We start from the raw sequence: 11,468 nt of genomic DNA, 5'->3' as shown, positions 1-11,468 counted from the left end.
GAAATAATGCAGGTTGCAGATTCATGTTGAGAGAGAGAGAGAGAGAGAGAGAGAGAGAGAGAGAGAGAGAGAGAGAGAGAGAGAGAGAGAGAGAGAGAGAGAGAGAGAGAGAGAGAGAGAGAGAGAGAGAGAGAGAGAGAGAGAGAGAGAGAGAGAGAGAGAGAGAGAGAGAGAGAGAGACAGACAGACAGACAGACAGACAGACAGACAGACAGAGGCAGAGAGATCAGCATCCCGATACGATTAATATTTCTTTTTCTGCGTGTGCCTAAAACAATTCGCCGAAGCAAGTAAATATTGAGTTTATTCGACAGCACAACGAACCAAGGTGAGGTGTAATTAGAGGGTTTCATAAGCATGGCTTCAGTAAGGGTAGGATTCGTTGCTTCGCTATTTGGTTAACTGAACAAAGAAGACAAGAATGTGGGTTACGCGTGATGCCTTGATTCAGCAAATGAACCATCTGCTCAGACACCTTCAACAACGGGAAGTGAGGCTACGCGTGTTGAACTAAAGAACCAAACAGGGAGATTGTCTGTAGCACTGCGGGCACATGCCTTTTAGTGTATAAGGGAGGATCTCCTGCAACGCTTGTAAACTCACACTCGCTTTCTCAGATCGAAATCAAAGGTGCATCGATTCGAAGTTAAACACAAATAATAAGCGGGGTGTCTCAGAAGCACAAAATCAAATGTAACATTTCAGTGGAAGTGCTCAGCTGGAGAGTCGTCAAGTCACCCGGGCGTTGCAAGCATTAAAAATCACAAGTGCTCTAGGTGAGGCTTGAACTCACAGCCCCGGCATTTCTCCGCCGTGTACTGTCATATAAGTACCGCGCGCTAACCGATTCCGCCACTAGAGCGCACTGCTACAAACGAGTGTTTTTACATATCGAAAGAAAATTTAGAAGAAATTTACAGATATCATAGATCATAGAGCCTAAATATGTACAGCGCGTGAAAGGCCGTTCGGCCCACAATGTATTGCCATACGAGTTAAAAAGCAAATCAAAGGAACAGGGGCAGAGAAAAGCAAGAACAGAAAATACAGAGCAGAAACTAATTCAGGCGTTTGAGGGGATCCTGCAATATTACCAGTTCATTGTCGCATTTAGTGAAAGTGTCAAGAGAGGGCGCATGTCATCCAGAGACAGAAGAGGATTTTACACTGTAACATGAAGTCAAAATGATGCCGATACTAATTCCGAAATCTGAAGTGCAGGGGAAAACTAAAGCCCGGTTTTCACCCTGCTTAGAGCCTTTTTTTTTTTAACCGCTGCCTTCGCGTCACGTTGGATGAAATAAGTAAATCCGGACGCTGATGATGATGATGATGATGATGATGACGCGGACCATACACTCCCCTGGCGCCCTCTGTCAGCGGCAGGACAGCTGGAGTGCGGAATAATGGCGGGAAATGTTCCAGCCAGAACAGAATATGTGGAAAAACATTTAAATTGTCTCTTCTCAGAAACACACACACACACACACACACACACACACACACACACACACACACACACACACACACACACACACACACACACACACACACACACACACACAGATACGAAAGAGAGAACAAGGTCGGGTGACAACGGTGAAATGACCATGATACTGTTGAACAAACTGAAGAAAATCCGCAGAAATGGGAGGTCCAAGGCAACACACAGTGAGAACAGGAACATCCCTGCTGAGAATTGTGTGCGTGTTTTTGCTAATGTAATAGAATTTTGTGAGCATGTCAAAGCTGCCTGAGGTCAGACGAAAGTTGTGAAGAAATATTTCAAGCTGCCAAGTAATGGGACATGTTTAAAACTGGTACTGAATCATCATTTGTGATTATCTTAATCTTTTCTTCAATTTACATTTTACACAACTATATTAATCAATGCACGCATGCACACACCCCAAACATGTTATCCCCAAGTACGTGAGCACCCCATATCCACGTTTTTGTGGGTGTATCTGGGGGTTCAGGCGGATTTGGCGTGATCTTGATATGTCTGCGGATTTGTCGGTCTCCTCATGGATTTTGAGGTGCTTGGGGCGTTTTGATGTCAAGGCAGCCATCTTGTGTTTGAAACCATCCTGTGCCTAATTCATCCAATATGTGGGTTGAGGTGTACATGCATTTTGGGGTGCGCTCTTATTTAGAGATCTGCGAAGATTTTGGTGTTCACACGGATTTTCGTGATCTATGCATATTTAGGTGTGTACTGTTGAGTATGTGGGTACACAGGGGTTTGTGATGAGAAGCAAATTTCATTGGGTCTTCCGATCTGTAAACAATTTTCGGGCATTTGCGAGGATTTTTTAATGTCGAGACAGCCATTTTCTGAACTGGTTGAAATGACTCCTGCTCTGAAATAATCCATTATGCATTTGGAAGTGTCAGCGTGTTTTAGTTGCGCACTGACTTGGGGATTGCGCAGATTTATGTGGATGTTTTCGGAATTCTGAGATCTCACAGAGTTTTGGTGTCTGCGGATTTGGAGTTCTGACTTGTCTAAATTTTGCATCATTTACAGATACTTTCATAATACATATACTTTTAATGTTCAACAGTATTCTTCATACTTTATGGTGGCGGCAGCAATTTGGTGATCGGTTTGAAGTGATCCTTGCTCTGGGAAAATCTAATGTGCATGTGCGCATGTCAACGGGCTTGTGGTCAGACTGAAATTGGGATTGCGCCGGTACAGGGGTGCAAGGGTGAATATGTGGCTCCACGCAAATTTGCTGTACAACCATACTTTTGTGCAGTGGTTGATCTCCAAATGAATTTTGGGGTATATGTGGATTTTTAATGTCGAGGCCGGCATTGTCTGAATTATTTAAAATGACTCCCATTCTGAGATTATGCATTGGGGTGTGTCAGAGTGATTAGGGTACGCGCCGATTTGGGGTAGCCCAGATTTAGGACGTTACCTACAAATTTGCGAAGCACAATAATTTACGAAGCCATCATGTGTACTGTTCGAAATGATTATTTTCTGGGATTATGTAAAACGCATTTGAGGTTCCCGGCGGGTTTGATGCACACGTGGATTTTGGGTGTGCTCTTTCTTGAGGATGTGTGTGTATTTGGGGTGCACATGGGTTTGAGATGCGAACTTAATTGGAAATTGCGCAGACTTAGGGGTTTCCTCTCCGTTAAAGGGATGCAAACCGATTGGGGGTTTGTGCATCTACACTCCATCCGCCGAACAGGCGGTATCTCCAAGTGGTCACCCATTTTAAATCCTCTTCCCATTCCCATTCCGATATGTCCATTCATGAGTTCCCCCACTGTCACGATAAGGCCACACTTAGGTGCGAGGAACAACAGCTTATAATCCGTTTGGTTAGCTTCCAACCTGATGGCATGAACATTGCTTTCTCAAACCTCTCCTTCACCATTTCCACCCCTTTGTCTCTCTCACTTAATATCTCCTTGTCCGCCATAGCCTCCCTATGGTCCTGCTCCCCTTACCCCATTTTTTTTCTTTCTTCCATAGCTTTCCTTCTCTTTCTGCAATTAACTACCTAGCACTTTGCTTCATCCTTCCACCTCCAAGTTTCACCTGCCATCTGGCGTTTCTCTTTCCCCTCACATCACCTTTCAAATCTACTCCTCTGCTTTTTCTCCTCCCAGTCCTGCTGAAGGGCTTCGGCCCGAAACATCGACTGTGTTCTTTTCCATAGATGCTGCCTGGCCTGAGAAGATTCTCCAGAATTTGGACTAATCAACCCCCCACCCGTTTTGATAGGTATTCAGTTATATGGGGCAGTAATGTACAGCATACAAGACTGCATATACTGGTGCCTTTGATACAGGTAATCGCATTCAGCCGACTCAAGGAGTTGGGTAAATCTCCAGTTGAATTCCATGCACAGGGGAGAAAGTTAAAATATGGGTGTCTTAGGAATGCATTCCTGTGAATGACCGGAACACGCTGTTACATTATCACACTGGTCCGTGTTAAGGCTCAGGAGACAATAACATTATCATTATGGTCAACGATGGTCAAATTCATGTGCACTCTCATACTCAGCAGTAGTATGAAAGTATCTCGAAAATGAGTGTGAGTCCCAAAATCTGTGCACTTCCTCAAGTAAGGACGCACATTCGATAACCCAGACGAGGAATTATTTCAAACATAAAATGGCTACCATGACACTAAAAGCCCCACGCATCCCAAAGGTCGTGAGCATATCACCAAATCCGCCGACACACACAGAACAACCCAAATCCTTATGAACTCGCAGATACACCCACAGAAACGTGGCGACTCCATATTCGCCGACAAACCCCCAAATATGCTATCCCCAAATACGAGCGCATCCCCATATTCAAGAACAAACCCCAAAATCTCTGTGCATCCATGTGCACCCCGAGACCCTGTACAACCCATTTTCGCTGACACGCCTAATTTCTGCGCAATACCCAATGCAGCGCGCACCCCAAACCCGCTGACACGTCCACATGCCCATGAGATTTTTCCGAGCAAGATACATTCGAAACAGTTGAGAAAATGGCAGCCTCGACGTTAACAATCCGCACGCAACACATTCGTGTGCAAATCTTGATCCGCCAACACACCCAAATCTGTGTGTATCCCCAAATACGTGTGCACGGCCATGTTTGAGACTAAATTTCGAGTGATGTCTGAGTTTCTTCCTTAAATCTCACCGGCGGTTCTTTTCTCTCATTCCCTTCAAACTTGCAGCAATTTCTAAAAGCACAGCGCAGTACTTTTAAATGTGAATTTAAAGTATTTTACAGTATTGATAAAGAATTAGACCATTATTCTGTTAAGTAGCCCAGCTCTCCCGATTATCGGAATACACTTTAGCCGAGACTTTGCATTGATAAATCAAAACTGCCCGCCATGAATCCAGAAAACCTGTGCACATCACCAAATCAGTGCGCACTCGAAACACGCTGAGCCGACACACCACATATATGATAGATTATTCCAAGGCAGAATTCATGTTCAACATTTCAGAAAATGGCTGTTTCGACATTTAAAATTCGCACGCACCCCAAAATACGATCGCAACTGTCGATCGGTCAACAAATAACTCCCGGAATATACGAACATCACAACATCTAATTACGCCCCCGTAATTGACTACAAAACCCAAAATTTGCGCGTATTCCCAAATCCTTGTGCATATTTGCCGCCACCCCCTAAATCTACGCACACCCAAAATCAGTGCTCACCCCCATATATTTGAGGACTCAACTTTAAATCCGTGCGCATTCCCAAATCCAAGTTCACACCACAGCAGTGTGCACCCCTTATTCTCCGACACTGTCCAATATCTGGCGACCCAATTCAGTGCGCACCCCAAAACCGCTAACAACCTGACATGTAGTTTAGAATCCTTTCAAGAAATCAGAAAATGGATGCCTCGACATTAAAACCCGCACACAGCCCAAAATTCATGTGCAACTTCAGATCCGCCAACACGCCCAGATCTTTATCTCCCCCCCATATCCGTGTTTACATGCACACAATCCCAAATCCATGTACACCTCAAATATGTGCACCACCACTAGGAGCACACCCTAAAATTCATGCGAATATCATACCCGCGGAGAAACTCACTTATCCCAGAGGAAGTATCATTTAAAATACTTCATGTCAAATTTCAAATTAAATTCATTATTCACGTGATCTAAATGAAATAACTTTGAGATTCGGCACACCTCCAAACCGCAGACGTGAGAAATCCGTGTGCATCTCCAAATGCAAATGAATCCCCACAACTTAAAACCGTGGAAACACACACGCTAATTAGATTATCTCAAAATAATAATTTCAGACATACACAAGATGACAAAATCTGTGTACAACGAGCCCCACAAATGAATGTGGGGGTTTCAGCGTGTTTGGGCTGTGCATGGATTTGGTGATGCGCACCAATTTGACGAAGCACATGGATTTGGTGATGTTCGCTGATTTGGGTTGCCTTTTCAATCATGGGACACACATAGATTTGGTGAGTTGACGGATCAAAATTTGCGTGCGGATTATTAACGTCGAGGCTGCCATTTTCTCAATTGCATTTATTGATTGTTACTCCGGGAAAATCGGATGTACAAGTGGCGGAGTCCGTGGGTTTCGGGTTCGCATTGAATTGGCGATTGCGCAATTTTATTTTTTGTCGTCAAATACGGGTTCTACACGGTCTTGTGGTTCATATGGATCTGGGGTTGTGCATGGATTTAGGACCGTTCTCTAACAAAGGGTTGCAAACTGATTTAGGGGAGTGCTCTGATATAAGGGTGCGCACCTTTTTAGGGATAGCAAATTTAGGGTAGTTAGCGAATATGTGCACCACCTCAACTAAACTTCATGCGAATACAATACCCGCGGAGAAACCCACTTGCACATTTTATTATCCCAGAAGAAGTATCATTTAAAATACTTCATGTCAAATTTCAAATGAAATGTATTATTCACGTGATCTAAATGAAACAACTTTGAGATTCGGCACACCTCCAAACCGCAGACACCCCAAATACGTGAGAAATCCATGTGCATCTCCAAATGCAAATGCATCTCCACAACTTCAAAACCGTGGACACACACACGCTAATTAGATTATCTCAAAATAATAATTTCAGACATACACAAGGTGACAAAATCTGTGTACAATGAGCCCCACAAATGAATGTGGGAGTTTCAGCGTGTTTGGGCTGTGCATGGATTTGGTGATGTTCGCTGATTTGGGTTGCCTTTTCAATCATGGGATACACATAGATTTGTTGAGTTGACGGATCAAAATTTGCGTGCCGTTTATTAATGTCGAGGCTGCCATTTTCTCAATTGTGTTTTATTGATTGTTACTCCGGGAAAATCTGATGTACAAGTGGCGGAGTCCGTGGGTTTCGGGTTCGCACTGAATTGGCGATTGCGCAATTTTATTTTTTTCTCTCGAATACGGGTTCTACACAGTCTTGTGGTTCATATGGATCTGGGGTTTTGCATGGATTTAGGAGCGTTCTCTCGGAAAGGGTAGCAAACTGATTTCGGGGAGTGCTCCGATATAAGGGTGCGCACCTTTTTAGGGATAGCAAATTTAGGGTAGTTAGCGAATATGTGAGTCTCCACGTTTTTGTGAGCGCATATCGATTTGGTGACGTACGTAGGGACTTTGGGATACGTGGTGGTTTTTACTGTTAAGACAGCCGTTTTGTGTTTGCAATGATTATCCGTCTGGGTCATCTAATATGCCTGTGGGGTGCACTCGTATTTGAGGATGTGCGCAGATTTGGGGGTGCGGGCGGATTTTAGTGATCAATGTCCAGTTCGGGGTGTAGTCTTGAATATGGGGCTGCACATGGATTTGCGTTGACACGCAGATTTGGATGTGTCGCCGATCTGAAAAAGGATTTTGGCTTTCTAACCTCGAAACGGTCATTTTCTGAATTGATTGAAATGTTTGCTTGTCTGGGATAATCCATTATGCATCTGGGGTGTCAGCGGGTTTGGGGTGCGCACCGATTTTGGGTTTGCGCAGATTTAGGGCTGCTTCGGCATATATGGGTGGCAACTGATTTGCGATGCGAACAGATTTAGTGAAAACAGCGGATTTGGGAGTTGATCTCTTTAGGAGAGTTTCGGCGAGTACGTGTGCACAGTGATGGGTGAATTCGGAACCACATACGTATCTGATGGTGCTTTCTGATTGTGAGGTTGCACAAGCTTAGGGATGTATCAAGCAATATGGGTGAACAGGACGTCAGTATGGATTTGGGGTGCACAAGGGTGTCTGACGAATGGGAATGCGATCAGGTTTACGTGTGTGTCGGTGTATATGGGTGCACATGAATTTGTTGGTGTCGGTTGGCTTTGGGTTGCGGTGAAACTCAAAGTTATCTCATTTATAACAGCTGCACTATGTTGTCGTGATTTCTTTAAGGTGAATGCTGTCACTCTAAAGTGACTCTTCCTTTGGGAAAATCAAATGTGTATACGTGGGTGTCAGCAGGTTTGGTGCTGTACACGATCTTAGATTCTCCCGGATTTGGGGGTGTCTTTGGATTTAGGGTCTTGACAAATCTCAAGTTGTTTCATTGATAGGTTCTTTATTAATAAATGCACTTTCAGTTTTCTACTCTGCTCTTGCTGTGATTTTTAAGTTGGAGGTTGCTACTTTGTAAACTATTTGAAATTACTTCTCCTCCCGGCTAACCTAATCTGTGAGTGGGAGGTGTTGACGGGTTCGGAGTGCGCACCCATTTGAGTGTGCATACGGATTTGGGAGTGCACGTGGATTTTTGGATGTCGGAGGAATTGGGTTAATGCCAAAGTTCAAATAGTTTCGTTTACAGATAATCGGATAAAAATGCACTTTAACGTTGAGTTTTGTTCTTGCTACTTTTAATGTGGATTAAGCTATCTTGTGAAAAGTTTGAAATGTTTCTTGCTCTAAGATAAACAATAGACAATAGGTGCAGGAGTAGGCCATTCGGCCCTTCTAGCCAGCACCGCCATTCACTGTGATCATGGCCGATCATGCACAATCAGTATCCCGTTCCTGCCCTCTCCCCATATCCCTTGACCCCGCTATCTCTAAGAGCTCTATCTAACTCTCTCTTGAATGCATCCAGATTTAGTGATTCGGAATTATTAGATATCAGAAGGTTGTTTCATTCATAGATAATTTCAGAATCAATGCACCTTGAACTTTTCAGCATTATTCTTGTAACTTTATGCTGGAGGCACGCATTTTGTGAACTGTTCGAAATTATTCTTGCCCTGTGATACTGTACGGTGCATGTACGGGTGTCAGCGGGTTTGCGATGCCCATTGAATTGAAGATTACACAGAGTTAAGGCAAAATAGTCAAATATGTAGTGCACACAGTTTTGACGCTGCGCCTGGATTTGGGCATGCGTCAGATTTATGAGTGTACTCTGGAATATGGGGTGTACACGGATTAGTAGATGAACACAGATTCGGGTGTCTCGGCGGATTTAGGATAGCACATGAATTTTCGTGTACGTGCGCATTGGTGATGTGACGAATATCCCGGTCCTGTCACTTGTATACTGGTGGATCTACAGATTTGGAGGGATGAGGAATCTCTAGGCTGTTGCCTTATGACAGCAACCTTGTGCGCTCTCTGAAATGATCCTTGCTCAACGATAATCCAATCTGTATTGGAATGTGTCTGAGAGATTGGGGAGAACGAATTTGTGATTGCATGTGTATTAAGGGGAGGACACGAATTGAACTGTCTGTGGATTTTTGTTTGCAACTCATGTGGGGGTTGCTTACGGATTTGTTGCTGCGCACAAACGGGGGGAGGAACTTGTGTTTGCTGCACATTGGTTAAGGGATGCACCATAATTTGGAGAAGCACAAATATTTAAGGATAGGTATGTCAAATAAATTTGCACATATTTTATGTTTTTGTTTTAAATATTTTGGTGCACTTGGATCGGGGATGCACATAGATTTGTGCGCCTCAGCTGGTTTAGGGGTGCACACGGATTTCGTGGTGTCGGTCTATCCTATGAGTTTACATAGGAATTATCGAACTGTACTCTGCTGCTATAAAGGCGAAGGTTCATGACATTTACACCTGAATGTTCATGACTGTGAACTTGAACACGAACTGAAAAGTTGAGACTCAGGTCCATCCCAAACACTGGAGCCCAAACAATGTTCCTGCCCAGGAGTGAACTGGGGACCTTTCGCGTGTGAAGCGAACGTGATAACCACTACACCACAGAAACGGTGCAAAGCGCTCATTGCTCAGCGCTATTGAACATTGACCAGAGGCACCCCCTCCCCACAGCAATAAGAACAAAACATTGCCCACCGTTCCTCTCAGCTTTCAGTAACAAGTATTGCATTTGTGTGACGTGCGCAGTGACATGCATTGACAATTTCCTGTGAAGGTACGATATGCAACAGGGAACTGAACTATGTTGCATACATAAAGCAAGCACTTAAAACATCTTCCTCTAGCTTCCATCAGTCTCCACAGGGTGGCGATCTGGTCCAGCTGGTAAATTCAACAGTGCCTTTAAGATTTCTGACCCTGTCTCCTCGTCCGTTCTCTTCACCTCAGATTACGAGTTAATTGAAGCAAGTGAGTGGACCCTGTGCCGATACATTTATAAACAACAGGACGCGTTACAAGCCAGGGTTACTTGTGAGATGATGCCGGCTGTACAGTAACGAATCACGGCCAATCGTCCCACCGAGTCAGCCGTAACACCAGACACACCATCACACTGATATTCCCTTAATAATCATATTCCAACCTGATCCATCGTGTCGCAACCAGACCAGGACATCAACGAACAATTAAATGACCTGTTGTGAACGAAAATTATATTAGTAACAACAACCTTCAGGAACGGAGCGGCAAGTCGATCACATCTGAGGTCGTAAATGGAGGGATCGCATTCCAGCCGGCAGGATCTTATCATTGCAAACGGAAGCTCAGCACGTCAGTGGCATCGGGGAAGGTGCTGAATCTTTAACAGAGGATTGGTGAGCACGTGACATGTGAGAATTAATTTATAATTCTGTTCAGAAAGAATGCTCATTCATCTTCAGAGAGAGGAAGATATATATACCATTTACGGCCGTTGACGCTCGATTAATATCTCTCTTGTTCGCGTGTGCCAGAAACAATTGGCTGATACAAGTAAACAGTGCAAAATGTGCATTCTGACAGCTCCTGACAAACCGAGTTAGGGAACTGGAGCTGGAGCTGGATGAACTTCGGATCATTCGGGAGGCAGAGGCAGAAATAAGCAGGAGTTACAGGGAGATAGTCAATCCTAAGAGTCAGGAGGCAGGTAGCTGCGTGACTGTCAGGAGAGCGAAGGGGAATAGACAGAATGAGCAGAGCACCGCTGTGGCCGTTCACATAAATAATAAGTATGCCGTTTCGGATACCCTTGGTGGGGACCAGCTACCAGGGACAAGTTGCAGTGGTTGCGTCTCTGGCACCGAGAACGGACCATCAGTTCAGAAGGGAAGGAGGGAAAAGAGGAGAGCAGTAGTGATTGGGGATTCAATAGTTACGGGGGAAGATATGAGGTTCTGTGGAAGAGATCGAGAATCCCAGATGGACTGGTGCCAGGGTCTGCGACATCTCAGATCGAGTTCTCAGTATTCTCAAGAGGGAGGGTTAGTAGCCAAATGCCGTGGTCCATGGATGACGTGGATAGGAGAAGGAGGAGGTCCTGCAAAGAGAATTTAGGGAGTTAGGTGCAAAGTTGATGGACAGAACCACAAGGGTGTGTGTGTGTGTGTGTGTGTGTGTGTGTGTGTGTGTGTGTGTGTGTGTGTGTGTGTGTGTGTGTGTGTGTGTGTGTGTGTGTGTGTGTGTGTGTGTGTGTGTGTGTGTGTGTGTGTGTGTGTGCGTGTTCTTTCCATTGGTCGCAGCATTGGAGATAATTACTCAGGGGTGGAGATTCTAAATATTTAACCACTACCGAACACCTCC

The 11,468-nt window shown here is 44.5% G+C and overlaps 2 non-coding genes across 2 annotated transcripts; both read right to left on the bottom strand.

The window, feature by feature from the left end:
* Positions 1–768: 768 nt before the first annotated feature.
* trnai-uau (transfer RNA isoleucine (anticodon UAU)) lies at positions 769–862 on the bottom strand. Its single transcript has 2 exons — positions 825–862; positions 769–804 (listed from the first exon to the last, which is right to left on the bottom strand). It is a non-coding gene; the product is annotated as a tRNA-Ile (tRNA).
* Positions 863–9,665: 8,803 nt separating this feature from the next.
* On the bottom strand, positions 9,666–9,738 carry trnav-cac (transfer RNA valine (anticodon CAC)). Its single transcript has one exon. It is a non-coding gene; the product is annotated as a tRNA-Val (tRNA).
* Between the last annotated feature and the right edge of the window lie 1,730 nt (positions 9,739–11,468).

This window comes from Hemitrygon akajei, unplaced genomic scaffold, assembly GCF_048418815.1.
Source record: "Hemitrygon akajei unplaced genomic scaffold, sHemAka1.3 Scf000068, whole genome shotgun sequence".
Taxonomy (NCBI): Eukaryota; Metazoa; Chordata; class Chondrichthyes; order Myliobatiformes; family Dasyatidae; genus Hemitrygon; species Hemitrygon akajei.
This window is presented reverse-complemented; position numbering and strand designations above follow the sequence as displayed.